The sequence below is a fragment of the Bemisia tabaci genome, chromosome 4 (genome assembly GCF_918797505.1).
Source record: "Bemisia tabaci chromosome 4, PGI_BMITA_v3".
Lineage (NCBI taxonomy): Eukaryota > Metazoa > Arthropoda > Insecta > Hemiptera > Aleyrodidae > Bemisia > Bemisia tabaci.
Genome location: NC_092796.1, coordinates 59,296,058 through 59,314,933, shown reverse-complemented (window position 1 = coordinate 59,314,933; position 18,876 = coordinate 59,296,058). Strand labels below are relative to the sequence as shown.

The following is an 18,876-nucleotide window of genomic DNA, read 5'->3' as shown; positions in this document are numbered from 1 at the left end:
GTCCTCTTCCAGCCTCCTGATTTCATTACACTCCCGACGCGACAAGTGGTTAGGTGGTAAAAACTTGTCGGTCTTTTTTTCCCCCTCGCTTTTTTTTTTATTTTTGTTAATTCATTATTAATTATCACCAGCGCAGACTAGGATGCAACTGTGGGAGGGCAAGATTGTTACAGGAAAAAGGGGTGGAGAAGTAGGAGGAATAAAATGGGATGAATGCGGCGGTGCGGGACGGGGGGGGGGGGGTGTTAGGGGGGAAAGAAGGAGCTTGAAGTTCTTAAATTACGAATCCAATTACTATCTCTTGAAATCAATTCAATTTCAATGCTTATATTGAAGTTACGTATTGACCGAGACATTACAAACCTCTGTATTTGCGGTTTTTAGGATTGTCCAAGGGTTTTGCATTGTTGGTTTTTCTCGTGTGTTCACTGTGTGCTCTGTGAATTACTATTACGAAGATTGCAGAGTGAAAGATTTCCGAATTTTTAGAGAGCTATAGCAAAAATGAGCGGTTCTTGAAAGTACCTATAGTGACAAACCAACGTGCTGGGGAAAAACGCCATATGAGCCTTCAGGCGTTGCCAAATTTTCTTTGATAAGATGCGAATTCACTGGAAAAGCTGTATGTATTTTTATTCCAATTTTCCAGGCAATCTTCGTCGCAATTCAATTAAAAATATCTGAAAATTTCACGTTAAAATATGCGTAACTTTCTTCAAATTTTTTTTTATCCGGGGAAATTTAGCAACACTGGAATGCTCTTACGGCGTTTTCCCTTAGCACGGCGATAGCTTACCACCGATGAATAGTTGAGAGATAGGGAAACTGCGAAATGTTCGAAAACCGCCACAAATCTAAATTCGTGTGAATTTCGCACTTGTGATTTGAGCATTTTTCACAGCGATTAAAAAAGCCCAATTCGCATACATCACTCTCATACGGTGCAAAAAACATCAATTACACCAGCAATTTCGGGGTAAGCGTGCGCGCCCAATGCAGCAGCGCATCATGCCGAACTGTGCTTAACCGAACCGAACGTACCGTATCCTGTCTAATTCACTTTACCGTACGTACCACCGTACCGAGCTAAACCAACGGAGCCTTTTGATTGAAAGCTATAGGACGAGCAAACTGATTAAACTTTCATTCATGTTCGACGTGCAAACGTGCAGCCTCACATTGTTACCCGGGAGCTTTTGTTTTTCTGGACCCGACTGGCTTTTCACCCTCTGCCTGGTACACAAATTGACCCTTGACTGAACGTATAAACGAGGGTGCGGCCGACTCCGATGAATGTGCGATTACATTAAAGTTGCCAACGTTTGCACGGAATCCACCGAGGGTCCGGCCGGTTTCCGATGGAAATTCGGAGGTTTCTCCCCCGGGTGGCATCGCCCCGACGACCAACGACCAGAGATCAATGAATTTGTAATTTTGGAAGGTGGCAGCAAGCAAACTGGAGCGAGAGTCCGCGTGACACCGGGAGGGAGCATTGTTGACGATTCAGGGGTAAGAATTAGCCTCCGTAGAATGAGAGAAACCGCCCATTTCCCTGCGTTTTGGCAGCGCGGCACTTGGAGATGGGAGGGAGAAGAGAGGAGAGAGTAAAAAAAAGTTAGTTGCAAGTGTGTGAAGCTGCAATGAGTGCAATGGGCTTTGCCATGAGAAAGGTCCTTCATGCAGGGTTTCCTTGGTAATCAATAACGTATTCTATAGGCCGCTGCCAGCTAGGGCTCCGGTGCCTTTGGCTTTGACACTCTTGGTGGTCTGACGACGATGCACCGCGATGCGCCTTGCGGTAATGCGATGTCAAACAAAAAAGAAAATTCATGCCAAGCAGTGAATAATGTGAAATTCTTTCTAAACGAGGAGCGTTTCCTCCATCACGCATTGATAAGTGCGCGTTGAAATTGGAAAGAGAAACGTGAGCTATTATTTTGGACGAAAAATACGCGATTGGCGCCTGAAAAGGAGGCAGCATCTACATGGAATGACGATTTTTGCGGAAATAGTCAAAAGTGGGTTTTTAATAGGAAACCCTCTCCAATTATTTTAGGTATACGTTTATGATTCAATAGTCTACCAATAGTTGTCGATCTCTAAAAAAGGCATTGAAGTTTTTTTTTCCCCCTTCTTTCTTTTCAGAGGGTAATCAACATTATAATTCTTCCTCGAAATTTGCTGTGTTTGATTTCAAAACTGGAGGGTTCCAGGTTTCGGAATTCAAACTGCCATTCCATTATCAGTTTTTTGGATGGAGTTTTAACGGAGCTCAGATCTAGAAAGTACATTTCTTGATGCAGTTTCCTATGCAGTGCACTGTTAAAAATCGTTGATTCCGTCCGACGGAAAATCCGGAGTGAGAATGAACGCGGGAGTGCGGTTCAGCGCGTAGGTGCTGGGACGGGCTGCATGTGAAGTCAAAGCACTCCGCACCGGAGCTGCAGTACGGCCCGGAGTCACGCGCACCTTCTCTCCCTCGCACTAGCGCTATATACTGTCTCTCCTCCCCTTTAAGCCTACCACTCTCAGAATGAAAATGAAAAATTTAAAGAGAAAAAAATAGAAAAAATAATAGAATAGTGGAAATAATAGAATAGTCGAAATTATGGTATAACAGAGACAAAAGAAAAGAAATAAAATAAAGTAAATCAAATATATGATAAAATGAAGTCAAAGACTAAATTGAAGTAAATAATTAGAGGGAGCAAGGAGATGAAGAAAAAAATAAAATAAGGGAAACAACTAAATGATGTTAAAGAATAGAATGAATTTTAAGAGTAAAGTGAAGTCCAAAAATTATGATGAAGTATTAAAAGAAATCACAGTAAATATAAAACAAAGTAAAGGAATGAGAAGTAAATAATTAAAGAGAAAAAAATGAAGTGCTTGAAAAAATAAAATAGAGTGAAGAAAAAATAGAGACAACAAGGAAATAAAACAAAGTAAAACAATAAAATATAGTTAAAAAATATAGTAAAGTAAACTAAATACACGACAAATCCAGGTAGATTGAAAATATTTTAGCGGCCCGTTCAAATCGACGTTAAATACCGTTTTTGTGTCACTTTCATGCATCGTTCGCTATAGCTCAATCGGTAGGGTCGTCGGTTAGTGTTAGGTAGGTCCCGGGTTCAATTCCCAATGTAGGTAGAAAATTTCTAACCTTCAAAATCGGTTAAATCACGTACCAATGGTTTCATTATTTTTATTTTTCATGGTTTCAAAAATTATTTCCACAATTAACCCCTTTCCACCATCCCCTAGCTGCGAACCCCTAAATTTGCGGCTCCCGCGAATCCGTCCGGCGTCGGAGTGATTTCTATGCGTACGGCACCCAAAATCCGTCCAGCCGATTCTCCGTCGGAGTGACTCCTCGGTCCGGCGAAGTGAGGGCCCGTTCTTACTCGCGCTTGTGCTGAGTCTCACTCCGTTTTTTTTAACAGTGTGGTACCAATGACTGAATGGACCACATTTTGCAATTTGGAACAACAATTCCTGGCTAAGTTTAGAAACAACCTATTTGCGCCATTAGGTTCCCTGTGCACATAAGTCCTTTTACGGATGAGTCAGAAACTGCAGTTCTTAACTGGAAAATGTAGTCCAAATCAGAGAGTATGAACGGGATTTGAAACCCCAATGAATGAGGGAAAACTGAAGCAAAACTTGACCGAACGAGCAAGACGATGGAATGAATGGGGAAAATTGAAACAAAACTTGACCAAGTTAGAAGCTAAAAGAGATCGTCAGCACTTCATTTCATTCAGAGCCTGCTTGTCGGAGCCATAGAGGGAGCAGCGAACGTGCTTGCCGTCTGAGGCAAATTATGCAACGCAGCCTTTCACAGCGTCCGCAAAAAACAATTAAAAAGTTAGAGATGCCTGTGAAAAGCTCAACAACAGCCCAGCCGGGAAAGCCATCGCTGAATATAATCTAGTTCAAGAACTGAATGAATTAGCGCTAACGAGGGCCCAGGCGAGGGAACCAATAGCTATCGAGGCAATTTTCGTCCTTTCAGCCTCCATTTTCCACCCTCTGCCCTCATCTTGGGAGATACTTTACCTAACTTGAGAGCAGGATAATCTTTGATGACACGTAGCCGGCACATTTTTTTTCTTCTTTGCCTCGCCACCCTACCCCTGCCCCAAAGGCCCCACGTTTCAGTGGCTTGGTGTGCTTTGCGATAAATCGATTGATTTGCCATTTACAACTATGAAAAAGGATCGATTAACAGGGTGTTCGCAACGAACACCTTAATAATCGATTCTTTACCATGGTTTCAAATGATGAAATATCGATAATCGATCACTTAAGCCTCGCCACTGCCACGTTCCAACCGAGGGCTTAAAGAAAGACAAGAGTTCACGAATTCTAATTGCTTTGAGGTGACATCTCTATTGGTATGATCGAGATCTTTCATTGGTCAACGTGATTAGCAAAATGATAAAATAAATCCAAGATATTACTGCTAACATTGCTTCATTTTTCAACGCTCTCCAACAAGAGGCTGACCAAAAATTATCGTCCTAATAGAATTCAGTTGACCCCAGTCACGAAGAAACGTCATATTCCACGAATTTGACGATTTGTGGAATTTTTTGGGCTTTCCGCACTTAGTATTCTCCTGTCAAACTGATGCAAAAAGTCATTCGTTGTTACAGTTTGTTCTGGAGGTCTATCGGATTTATTATTTTCATGATTTTTGCCGCTACGCATACAAGATAGTCGCTAAATGAGCCCGCTAAATTTAGATAAATCCACGGGCGCCCCCGAAGCAGGCCTTAGGGGGCGCGAAGCGCCATTTTGGGGTTGGGCCACGTAAATTCCAAGGGGCGCACCTTCAGTTTTTCAAATCAACCCCTGCGATGACCGAACTTTTTGTCCGTGTACGAATAAGATCGGAACTGCAAAAAAGTTTCAACAGGACATTTCAAAGGTCGACAGGAAACTTTCCTTTTCACGGTTGGGCAAGATTCACTCCGACTTTTCGAGGACTCGCACTGTCGTGCTAAGGAAAAACGCCGTATGAACCTTACGGCGTTTCCAAATTTCCTTTGATACAACACGAATTTCCCTGGTAAACTTGTGAATATTTTCCTTCCAATTTTTCATATAATTTTTTCCCCAACTCCACCAAGATTCCTGCAAATTTCAAGGAAAAATCTTCACAACGTTCTTCATAAATAAACATTTTCTCGAAGGAAATTTGGCAACCCTCGAAAGTTCATACGGCGTTCTTCCTTAGCACGGCAGTGCTAGAGTCCCTTTATACTGAGAGTCAAGACAACACCCCTCATGGAGTTACAAACGGGAATAAGGATTACACAAATTGAACGTTTTTCGTAATCTTTGATCGGCTCATTCTATAAGATTCCTTTCTCCGTTCCTTCTCTCATTCCTTTTGTTCCTTGTCGAACCCGAAATTCCTCGTTCCATTCCAGAATATAATCTTTGGCAATTGGTGAAAATGTAATCTTTATCTCCCGTTTGTGGACACTGTGAAGGCCTAAAATCGGCTGAACCAATCAGAAGTGGATTCGCATTGTCTTGACTCTCTCAATATAAAGGGACTCTAGCAGGCTGTACAGCCCTTGGATTCGATTCAGATTGCATAACCTTCCCTCAAATTGTTTCTGGGTCAAACTGTCAAACTTCACGTTGGCGGGGCCCGTTTGGAAAAGGAAGCGGAAAAAATCACGACGATCTCATCTCTTGGGGGGGGGGGGGGGGGGGCGAGGAGACAGACACCGTCAGCGACACCGACGCCGGCGGGGGGGAGCGCGGGAGGCGGGAGGGGGGTCGGGGGGGGGGGGGGGGGCGAATGCGCCGGGAGCGGGCTCCGGCTGGAGCTGAAACGAGAGGGCGACATTTAATTGAGACTGGAATCAAGAGCGAGGACGGCGAGACAAGTTTCGGGGTGCTCATTAGGGCCCCTGTAATTGAAACGGGTCCTTACGACCCCTTCAACGCACGGGACGCAAAGCGACGACGAGCGAGTCAACCGTCCCGCAAAGCGCCGCGCCGTTGCCGCTACCGCACCCTAGAGTCCCTTTATACTGAGAGTCAAGACAATGCGAATCCATTTCTGATTGGTTAACCGATTTTAGGCCTTCACAGTGTCACAAACGGAATAAAGATTGCATTTTCACCGATTGCAAAGATTATAATCTGGAATGGACCTAGGAATTCGGTTCGACGAGGAACAAACGGAATGAGAGAAGGAACGGAGAAAGGAATTTAAGAATGAGCCGATCAAAGATTACGAAAAACGTTCAATTTGTGTAATCTTTATTCCGTTTGGACTCCATGAGGGGTGTTGTCTTGACTCTCAGTATAAAGGGACTCTACCGCACCAACGATGACAAAATTGGGAGGTTGGTTCTCGAGCCCTCCTATACTGAGAGTAAAGACCGTAGAGAAAAAAAGGAGGTGTTTGCATCTTGAGGTTTGATCACCCTGTGACGTAGGTCGGTACAACCTGGCGAGGGAAATCCGGAATTCGAAGCATGAAAAACGGACCATAAAGTCCCATTTTTTGGCTTAAATCGACCGCGTTAAACAGAAAGGAACCAAGCCACATCAGCTATTGCCAAATTTAATTGGGCAACTTGATTTTTTACATGAAAACGGTTCTGCGGATTTCCGTGCCAAATGCAGTGAAAATTCTCCATAGTTTGATGCAAATTCCTTAAAAATTTCAAAGGAATCTGCACAAACGTTCTCTCGTAAAAATTTTATTGCCCAGTTAAATTTGGCAAAAGCTGATGTGGCTTGGTTCCTTTCTGCCAAATCAACTCATGATATAATTTCAAGCACGTTTCATAGGATGACTTTTACACATTACACCATTTCCAAGAAAATCGATGATAAAAATCGTTGTGCCGACCTACGTCATCAAAAAAATTCCAAGATCCCGAAATGCAAACACCTCCTTTTTTTCTCTATGAGTGAGGACAATGCGAATCCATTTCTGATTGGTTCCCGTATTTTAGGCCTTCACAATGTCACAAACGGGAATAAATATCACATTTTCACCAATTGCAAAGATTATAAACTAGAGTGGACCGGGGAATCGGAGGTGCGGCAAAAAACAAATGGAATGAGAGAGGGAACGGAGACAGGAATTCGGGAATAGGTTGATCAAAGATTACAGAAAACGTCCGATTTGTGTATTCTTATTTCCCGTTTGTGACATCCATAGGCCGCGTTGTCTCAAATCTTTCTATAAAGGGACTCTAGTTGGTTCCAACGTACTAGAGTACCTGCGGGATGATTGTTGAAATTGATAGACAAAGCTATAGACGAAGAAGTCAAAAGGGATATGGAAGGATCTTTTTGGCGGAAGCGGGTGGTTGCAGGTAGGTAATAGACTAACTAACGGCAACCCACGAGAGACCCTAAAGTTTGTCTATCATTCACCCTCTTAATCTATCAGAACCACTCATTTCAACAAATAGTCCGTTCTTTTACTTTACCGTGCCCATTACCAGACTAATTTGCTGACTCTCTTTGAAAATCCATTATTTCCTCCTAATTGCTCTCTTTTAAACATAAAGGACCATAGTTAAATCATTAAAAAGATTGTTATGAGACGGAAATATTTACGCGAGCAGATCCTCCATTAGATCAAACCGTTGTTTAATTGCGACACTTTCAGAATCATTGCGACCTTTCAAGTTGTCTAAAACTCTATTTCGCAACCAATTATCAGCGCGACGTTGAAAGCTTTTCTGCGAGAGGTAACTTTCATATTGCCACGAGCAAGTTCATTTCAAGCGCTGAAAAGTTTTCCTCCGATTTTCTCCCCGAACAAGAAACCAGCAGCTTTATGCTCGAAACGTTGCTCATTCTGTGGGCGCAAAATCACTGGATGCGCGGATGGTGGTGTCACACGTGAATAGGCTTTTATGGATTTGGCCGTTCCGCAGTTTTATGACACCGCTCGTGTACTTCAATTGTTTTTAGTCCTTGCAAAAATGAAATTTTATCGTTTTTCCGCTTTTGACTTGCAGCGCATCACAAGACTGAACACCTTTTAGTTTAACTTCCCGAACTGAGAATTTAAAAATGACCTCCGACGAATGAAACACGTTGTTTTCGTGTACCTATTTAGAGTGAAAAAACTGAAAGGAACACTTTCACAGAGACAAAAAGTGGCTGAATAATAATTTTTACTTCTGAAGCAATGATATGAGCAATGTGAGTTGAGTTGTCTCGCGTACCGATACGACAACCCTATGATTACTGGACATAGGCGCTAAATCCCAAGTCCTCCAGACACATGTATCAGTAAGGAGCCTTCAAGACTTGCGTGCTACTGTCGATGACATAAGTGACATTAGAGGAGCCACGAAGGACAAAATAACCAAAAGACATGCTGGAAGGGCCATAAAATGGGTACGAGTAAAATAAAATGCCAGAAACGGCATGCTGGACGGCCGCGCTGCATAACCTCCGCTGAGGGTGCAGTGCTCTTCGCGAGCCAGAAAAACGCCCCGGCGCAAGTGGTGGAGGCTCTGTCGATTTTGATGTTAAAATAGAACATGCATGAGTCAATGTCTTGGAATTTTACAATTTTTCACGTCGTGCAAACGAGTTTTAGATCTTTAGATCATATATAAAGTTATAAACCAGAAATTGAAATAACTGAAATTTGTCAACGTTTTTTCCAATTGCGCGGAAAGCACCATATAGCTACGAGGCAGCAAACTTTACATTTGGATTCTACGACCCTAAAAAGGGGTGTAAACATTCGTCGTGTAGTCCATCACGTATTGATAATCACCGCCGTATCGCGGCAACATGATTATTTCAGCGGTTTTGTAAAATCGTTAAAAATTTCTCGTTATTCACCTCAATTTCACGATAAATTTGCGAATTTTTCAGCGGTTGATAAAGTACGCATACCACCACACAATTGGATTGCATTTTGCAAAAAAAGAAACCAAGAGAATTCCAGTGTTGCTAGGATTGTGCAACTTGCATTCTTCGACAAAAATTAAATTCACAAAAGTAATTTTTGTCTTGAATTCATAGTTTATCGGGGCTCGGGGGTGGAGATAAAACCTGTTTACATATAGATGATCAGTTTTTATTTGCAACAAGAAACAAGTTGCACAATCTTAGCGACATCGGAATACTCTTGGTTCCTTTTTGCAAAATGCAATCCAATTTTCACCAAAAAATCGCGGAATACATGCAATTTTTGTACCGATGCGAGCATGAAATTCATAGAAGTCAGTAACTTGGGATAGGCGAAAAGCTAAGATTTTCCTTCAATTTCGCGTGATACCACATACCCACTCCGGAGTTCGAATAGTTGCTCGTTTCATTGCGCATTGAAACACATTTATTGTAGCAGATTCAGTTATTTAGTCATTTCTCCTCCAATAATAATTGTTATAAATAAAGAAACGAAGAGTATCCTCGTGTTCAGTTCACTCAATGGTTTCCACTTAAACACGAAATTCATCAAATTTCAGAACACCAGCGAATTATCTATTCACGGAATGATCTATCATTCTATTTGACATTGCTTTCTTAAAAATAAAATATTTAATTATTCCTTGAATGGTAAAATAGATGAGACACTCACCAAATCAATCTGAAGTTATGACAGCAGGTCCATATGTTGATAGAAGAGTAATGAAATCAGTGCGCGACGCGATCTGAAACAAATGAATTTCATTCTTTAGATTTTGGAACGACAAGGCTTAATTTCTCAATGTGACGGATTCCGTTGAGTTTTATGGAGCTTATGACAAATAAAAGTTGGCAAAAACAGTTATCTTACGATGCTTACAATGTTTTATTACAATGCAATGTATTATGCAAGTAACAGGCTTGAGTGCTAGCTCTCTGGGGCGAAGCGTAGAGTATACTGGAAAAAAAACACATTGGATCTAGAGTCCAGACTCTTGAAAACATTGACAAGAAAAAATACTCTTGATTCAATCGGATTTTTGCTTAAATCAAGGACCAAACCTCTTAATTTGAGTGGATTTCCTTTTGATTTAAGCAAAGATCTGATAGAATCAAGAGTATTTTTTCTTGTCAATGTTTTCAAGAGTCTGGACTCTAGACCCAATGTGTTTTTTTTTTTTTTTTTTTTTTTTTTTTTTTCCCAGTGTATCACAAGACAACGTAGGTGAAATAGCGATAGTGTCTTTCATAAGACCCCTGGGACTGAAATATTCATCCTGGTTACCCAAGTTATATTTGGATCGACTGTGGAATTGTACTAAATTCGTAATGAGGCGTAGAGTATCACGTAAAAATGAAGGGGAATTCGTGACCGTCTTTTCCTATGGATCCCTCAAACTGAAACATTCAGTTGCTGAAGTTAGGTGACAAGACAACTAAACTAACTTCAAAGCGAGGCGTAGAGTATCGCGCGAATCGAAGGCGAAATCGTGGCCCTCTCTTTTTTGAGATCTCTTAAACTAAAATATTCATTTCTGTTGCTTTAGTTAGGTTTCGATCGGCTGGGCAACTAAACTAACTTCGGAATGAGGCGGAGAGTATCACGTGAAAATGAAGGCGCTATCGTGATTCTGCCTTTTTCATGATCCCTTGTTACATCCCTGAGCCAAAAATTGTCATCGCCGAAGTAACATTTGGATTACATTCTGCAGTAAGGAAATACTATCTCTGGCTTTGCTATAAAAGCACATATCTGTATTGGGAAACAAATGGCATGTATGTTGTTTCTAAAATGGGCTAGAGATAGTGGTTCCTTATAGATCGTTTTCGATACATCAAATAGGTGAGATTGTATCGATATCGATTGGTTCAACATGTAAACATAGCCTCAAAAATCAATCGAGTATTCTGAGGAAACGGGAGTTTTTCTGATAGATTTTTGATTTTTATGAGTACTAAATGGCATCGCAAGGTGAAATAGTGAGGAATTTTCTCATTTTCAGCTTTTCCGACTGAAATCCTGAAAGTTTCGTTTGAGGTTATGTTCTATTGTTTTGAACCAAACGATACATCGAACCACTATCGAAAACGATCTGTTACAAAATATAATCCATTTGAACCACGATTAGAAAATTAGAGCCTGTGATCTTCTATGAGCATTCTAAGGGCAACGATACTTCTTCCTGCGTGCCTCTGTTGCTTGAATGAATGCTCCCCGGGAACGATTTCGCTAAAGTCTCCCGAGCTAGGGATTTGTGTTATCATTCAATTGTAAATTATTTATTTTTCATTTAGAGCCTCTTCCTCGCTGTGAAGCCACTCAGCACCAACATAGACGCACACGGCACGCTCATACCCGCGACCGGAGCTCCATCATCGCGGATGGGGTGGGCGGGGGTGGCTTGAAAAATACCCGCTGCGCTTCGGGAGTGCAGTTTTTCCTCATCTCAGGCCGCGAGCATCCTCGCACAGTGGAGCGCGCCATCGAGAACGTGAAATGAAAGTTCTTATGGTAAAAAGAACTACGTGCATAAGATTTACGTGCAATATAGTTCCTATCACCATGAATACGTCCAAATACTTCACGAACACTACGAATTTTTAAGTACATTTCGAAACATTATAAATTTAAAGGAGTGCTCCGTCACCGAAGTTCAACGAGAAAACCACGGAATTTCATTTATTTTCGTAGTTCCCCTGACGAGAAAACGTAAATATGCCACAGGGGTTTTTTTCTTTCTTTTTTTTACCTTAAATACCACACAATTGGTAACCCTACGCCTTCATCACAGTATCTCCTACACAACCAGACCGAGGCAACCGTTGTTTGAGACCATCAAACTCGGATCGCCTAGCCGGGAATCAAACCCGGGACCTACTGGTCGCTACAACCGCTTCACCACAAGAGGCCTACAACATTGCAAAATTTCAACTCGCAAACCGAACTTTGACTGAGAAACCATCGGGCATTTCCGACTGAACATTTTACTGAGTTTTCGTCAAATAAAGAGCCAAACTTGGTCAAATTAAGGATGATAATTCCCAAGTCATGTTCTTGTAACAAATTGCATTTTTTCGGACAAATTTTGCGACCTTGGAATGAAATTTAGTTCACTTGACGGGGAGACGACGATATCGCGACTCCGTTGGCGTAAGAGCGTACCTCTTTTTCCACCAGTACTCCCATCCCATGTCCGTCACAAGTTCCGGGATCCGGAACTTTTCTGTTCTAATTTCACCCACTCCGTGACCGACAAAAGTTCCGGTATTCTTTTAAAACTGTTTCAAAGGTCTTGAGAAAGTTGCGGAAAATGCAAAAGATCCGGAAAATTTCAGGACAGTCAAAAGTTCCGGGAAGAATCCAGGAAAATGTCAGAAGTTCCGGAATTCGGCACAAGTTCCGGGAAATGGAGCACTGATTTCCACACGAGCCACGGAAATCATTAATTTAAAAGGCCTCGATAGACGATCAAATTCCCGAACCGATTCCGATCAAAGTAGCATCAAAGTGTCGGGAGTCATCAGTCTTAAACTCATTAATTTGATTCATTTTAAAATGAAAACTTGGCAGAAATGTTTCCTGTGGCAGGAAATGATGAATGGTGGCACTCCGTTCTGATCTTACTTCGAACAAAAAAGTGCGGCCCGTCAAAATTTGATGGTAGATGGGGACCACCAGTCATCAGCATGTCTACTTTGATCGGAATTGGTTCGGAATTTTATGGTCTACGCAGGGCAATACGGAAATGGAGGTAGCTTTGACGTCAGAGGAACAAGGATATGAGCCTTTAAAACCGTCCGCAACGTGTCCAACATCCTCGGATGGCTCGCTTCTCTGTGCCTCGTTCCCGGGCCCCGGGTCGGCCCGGTTCCGAGGAAACGAAGCTTGAAACATTGAAATTTTCCTACCTTGCATTTACGGCGCCGTAAACTTGCATTAACCTACATTCGCGTCCACTAAACGGTGAATTATTCCCCGAGCTCGGTTTTCAGTGCAGGTGCCGTAGACTGAGCCTCCCCCCCCCCCCCCCCCCCCCCAGGACATAAACTTGGGCGAGAACAGGAAATAATTTGTGAAAGAAGTTACTTTTTCGCGGGAGGAATTATTATTTTTATAAAAATCTCGTAAAATAAAGCTTCTTCACTATTTCCTCTCTGAAGTTTATACAGGGGCTTTTAATTTCACATTTTGCACTATTTTCCAGTTAAGGCTCGTTCAGACCGAGGTTTCGCGCAGAAATTAGGAGACGGAATTTTCCGATGATTCCGCGATTTCCCTAGCAAATTTTGGTAAACTGCTGCCATTTGATGATGGGCGGAATGGTCACAAAGAGCTACTTCCAGACCCGAACAGATCACATTTTTGTCGCTCGGAGCACTAACCACATTCTATAAAGCATAAAATTATGGTATAATGGTTTTTCTCCGACAATTCAACCATATTCTCTGACATTCCCTGGTTTTCACTGACTGTAGCAACTTGTAAAGTGAAGAAGGAACCAATTTATTGAAAGATCGATGGGTCTTTTATGAACATAAATGACGTATTTAATCCTTGGAATGGAATTACGTTCTCCCGTCTGTCGGAGAGACGACGATTATTCCCAAACTGAGATCTGCCGTGCAGGGGAAGAAAGCAGTCTGAGCTATCAGGCGTAGTCTAATTTTCATTAGAAAAATTACGAATTTTCAGGAAGCTTGTGAATTTCTTTCACGATTCTTCAAAAGATGTCGTTCTTAATTTGATTTAAATGGTCTGAAAATTTCGAGGAAAATAAGCATAACTTACTTAAAAAATAAATGTTTTCTAAGAGGAAATTTTGCAACATTCGAATACTCATGCAGCTCTGTGAGACGATGTTGACTTGGGCCGATGAGCACACCCGTAGTCGTGAAATGAGGCACCTCCTGACAAAAGTACATTCCCAGTGGCGATTTTGCAAGTTGGCAACACTGCCGTGCTGAGGAAAAACGTCGTATGAACCTTCAGGCGTTGTCACATTTCCTTCAATATAAAACGAATTTACTCGGAAAATTGTGAATATTTTTCTTTAAATTTTTCAGGCGATTTTTTTCGCAATTTGATCTAAATCATGTGAAAATTTCAAAGGTAAATATGCATAATTTTCCTGAAAAATGCATGTTCTATCCGGTGAAATTTGGCAACTCTCGAATGTTCATACGGCGTTTTTCCTTAGCACGGCAGAACACTACTTTTTCATAATTAAATCCATTATAAATATCGATTTCAAGTGAAGCAAGCCGCCTGACCAAGAATCGATTATTTCACATTCATTTCAGGGTGTCTACTAAAACAAGCTGATCAAAAATAAGTACTTTTCCAGTACTTTTCAGTACCTTATCAAGAAATTCAGTACCTCCTCCAACAGAAAAATTCCGTACTTTTTCAGCACCTCCATCTGACGAAATTCGAAAAATTTTAAAAATTTGAAATTGCGACAAAAATGACAGAAAATTAAAAAAATTCCGGACCTTTTTGCGGAATTTCCGCACTTTTTCAGTGCTTCCGGACCGCCCTTAAAAAATCAGGACTATTTCCGGACTTTCCGGACTTGTAGACACCCTGCATTTAAATGGAGGAGGAACAGTGATGCCAACTTGCGAGAATTGAAACTGCGCATTTCGGAGTGGAGCACTGCAGTGACCCTTCTGATCTTGAATTAGCGTTGCAGGGAGCCAGTAAACCCCCGCCCCCGCGCGTGAAAAGCTGACATAAATCCCGCGAGCGAGCGGCGAAAAAGTTCGCATCGAGGAACTCCGCGAAAAGCTATTGAAACGTGTTTTAATTGATGCAATTCCACCCGTTAATTTTACACCGTAACTCGAAAAAGTAGTTTAGCTCCACTCGTCTCAGCCGGGCGCGAGTCCCTGCTCCCTCCGCTGCCATACTAAGGAAAAACGCCGTAAGAACCTTCAGACGTTGCCAAATTTCCTTTCGTAAAACGCGAATTTCCTCGTAAATTTATGAATATTTCCCTCCCAATTTTTCACATAATTTAGTACACAATTTTACCTGAAGATTCTGAAAATTTAAAGGAAAAATATTCATAACTTTTTTCAAAAATGCACATTTTATTGGAGGAAATTCGGCAACTTTCGAATATTCATACGGCGTTTTTCCTTAGAACGGCAGTGCGCGAGACCTCGCGGTAACGAGGCGCTTTCGCCTTTCCACGGCTCACTAATTTCCCGAGCAATGGCGCCTCATTTGCTCCTTCCCGCAGGAATGAGGATATGGAGAGGAGTTGGCGGTTTCGGAGAATGGGTTGTTATGAGCACCTTTTCCACCGAAAAAATAAAAAAAAAAAAAAAACTTGCTTGCGAAGATTGCGCGACGGAAATTGGCGAAGTTTTCAGGGTACATCTTCTCTTTCAAGTTATCTCATACACCTGGGAGTAAATTAAAATCTGTCTCTGATGAATACAAATCCAGGGTTTCTTTGATTCCTTCATTTTAAAATTCCCTGATTTTCTCTGACCTCCCGATAAAACTTTAGTTCGTTTTTATTATTAAAGATTACTTGCGCGAGAGAATCACAATTTCATAGAACTTTATAAAATGAAATTCCGAGAGACAATTTCATTAAATTTTTTAGAACTGCTGTTATACGCGTGACATGAGACGCATAGAAACAGTAAAATCTTATTTAAAAAAAAAAAAAAAAAAAAGTCATAAGTCAATTTGGAATTTTCTGGACAAATTCTGGGATTTTTGCTGGTTACATACACAGCCCCTAGGAAATCGTTGAAATTTCATGCAAGATGTTTAACATTCAAGCAAAATGAAATTTCATTCTTTCCGTTCGTTCCGTGAAATTTCATTTAGCGCGTCTCTGATTCGCATTGATTTTTGCTGAACAAAGGACGAAATTTTCACTTTTAAAGATTAATACAACGATGGAAAGAAAAAAAACGCAAATTATATTAAAAAAGCAACAATGAGCCGTATACGCGAAAGTTTACGAGCTGACGCGCTTGGTCGGAAAATTCGGAGTAAACGACTTGTCCGTGGACTCACCCCACGGAAACCTTAACTTTTCCTGGTTACATGAGAATTCCTTGACTTTTCTCAGTTTCCCAGACCGCCGGAAACCTTAATCTCAATCATAATGGTCACTTTTCTACATAGCAATGAGGAGGGATAAAAAAAATCGACCGTGGAGTCGGTAAAAAACTGTTAAGGTAGAAAATACACGTCAGTTTTGACGATCAACACTTTAGCCAATTGACCAGTAAACTGGCAAAAGATCAGTGCTTTTTCAGTTCATCCCCAAAAATCCAGTTTCTTCCCGATGGAAAAATTCGGTATTTTTCAGTATCTCAATTTAACGAAATTTGAAATATTACAATTGAAATTCTCGCTCGAATTGCGACAAAAATGACGTGAAAAAAATGTCATAGGTGGCTTGAAGATTAACCAACTGCTCTAAGAATCAACGCGCAGGGAATTGCATTCTTTCCTGGATTTATTAAAGAAACACGCGTTGTATGAAGGGAAAAGTTCTGAGCTTTCTTACGGAATTCCCGCACTTTATAAGTACTTCCGGACCGCCCTTAAAAGATCAGTACTATTTCCGGACTGGTAGATACCCTGTTGACGGATAAAATGTGTCAAGATCTAAGAAAAAGCTCTTCGGCTCCTCTGCTAGTCAAGTTCCTATTCTACTGCGCTAAAGAAAAACGTCGTATGAACATTCGAGGGTTGTCAAATTTCCTCCTATAAAATATTTATTTTTAAGAGAATTTATGAATATTTTTCTTTGAAATTTTCGAGAACTTCGAGTGAAATTGCGACCGAAATTATCTGAAATATTGGGAGAAAAATATTCATAAGTTTTCTCGAAAATTCGTGTTTTATCGAAAGAAATTTGGCGACGCCTAAACGTTCATGCTGCGTTTTAGCTTAGCACGGCAGTATTGCACCTACAAGAAACAAAGGGAAAAGCTTCGTGATGAAAAGCTTTCACCGCGATCGGGGGTAGCAGAATCGGACATACTTTGCATCTTTCGGACTCCAAAACGCCAATACTGGGATGGCGGATGGTCAAGACCAGGTCAAGACTCACTTGTGAGATGTTTTCAAGATTTGAAACGGGAAAACCTAATGTTTTTGAAGGATTCTGCTCGGGCGCAGAGAGAGATCCTCTTTCAAGAGGCTGATTCCTCTTCGAGTAGAGCGTCTGCCTGGTGCAAGTCGCTCGCTCTCTGGTGACAAAGACGGGGTAAAATGGCACGTATCTTGTTTCAAACGATGTTACAGCGCAGTTTCCACCGATAATTCAGTTTCCCTACTTTCGATCCTCCTCGCTTCAAATCGCATTCCCGATAACTTTCCACTCGAAAGTTGAAGCCCTCTTTACCGGTCCGCTCACAAAAATACGGCGATGGCCCAAGTGCCAAACCACGTATCTTCATTGCGATGTTTATAAATCTCTGCTCCTAAGTTAATTATTTTTTCGAGGAGAAACAAGACAACTTTAGAGTTTAAAACTTTTACGGAATGTTCTGTAGATAAAGAGGAAAAATCAAGGAGATTTACGAGAAATTAAGTTGACTAATTTTCCAAAAAAAAAAAAAAAAAAAAAATTAAGTATGACCGGAAGTCTGCAGCATTGCTAACGGAGATACGCGTTTTCATTCTGTAGCTATCGACCGGTGAGTACGTAATTCGATGTGGCAATGCGAGAGGTATTCAAGCAGTATTGTAGGCGCTAATATGCGCGTCAAGCCGACCGAACTGTTAGGCGCAATGCGTGAAGTATTTCTTCAGTCTCGCAGGCGCTAATATGGGTTTATATGTGCACACATCAATGTATTTGGAGCAACAAAACCTGACGGAGACAAGGGTCGGTCTATTGGAAAGCTCAGTTTGTGGGACGATACAGTGGTGTTGAGAATTAAGCGACTTCAAGTCGCCGACTTGATGCAACTTGAAAATCAGGATCCGCAATCGAGAAAAATGAGAATACTTCCGTGGAATTCAAAGTAAATCTAATATTTATCCAACATTATAATAGAATTATATAACTCACATAACTCAACGTTCTCTTATCACTGGATACTCTGGTATTAATAAGGAAATTTACTTCCACTTTATCGTCAAAATTAATTGAGAAATAAATTCTTAAAAATACGTATAAAAAAAAAAACTTCAAGATTAAGAAAAAAATGTTTTGGTTCCATTAAGATTGTATTCTCCGACCATTACGTGTAAAAAAGAAAAAGAAGACAAAACTACTTTTAATAGTGATAGCTACATACTATCAACACATGGAAACTCAGCAACACGAAAAGGTAGGAATAGCATCCGTAATTGCAATCAACACATGATCGGTTAAACGGAGTGACAGAGAGAGAATGGGAAGAGGAGAGACCAAAAAAGACAGGAGGAACGTGTTGGAGACGAAGCTTAATTTAATCGGCTGATGGTGAGATTTTACAGCTGAAAATTATTGAGCCTCTAACGGAAGACGATCCCTGCTTAGACAGAAGATTTACGTACAGCACTCTTTAAGTGAAAAACTGAAAATAAATCGCCCTTCCACCAAAGTCAACACTGCGCAGCGGTTAAGATCACTTTTTTGGCTCGGACAAAAGATAAATCTCCGTGCAAGTTGCATCGATTTATCAGACGAAGCCAAAATAGATTTTCCGTTTAACAATGCGAAATCCCTGTGATTTTTCAGTTCGATGGACCTGGGAGGGGATGACAGAGAGGAAAAAAAAATAATTCTTGAGCAAGGTCCAATTCTCTTTTGGGCTGATTCGATGAATTGTTAAAGAGCTATACGCGTCTTGTCAGCAAGCGATGTTCCTCCTCCCGATTCTCGATGGGTTATTTCCAGCAATAGCGAGGCGTGATGATCGATTATCGATAGATCCCCATTGGAAGTTATGGTAAAAAATCGATTCTCAGGGTGTTCGTTGAGGACA

General features: G+C 41.2%; 1 protein-coding gene across 4 annotated transcripts in view; it reads right to left on the bottom strand.

Moving 5' to 3' along the window:
• Nucleotides 1–18,876, bottom strand: part of mub (poly(rC)-binding protein mub) — a 155,558-nt gene that overhangs the window by 111,213 nt on the left and 25,469 nt on the right. For all 4 annotated transcript variants that reach the window (XM_019059402.2, XM_019059398.2, XM_019059401.2 and 1 more), the window contains exon 2: nucleotides 9,596–9,668. The gene's annotated coding sequence lies outside the window, so the exon portion shown is untranslated. The remainder of the gene's footprint in view (nucleotides 1–9,595; nucleotides 9,669–18,876) is intronic.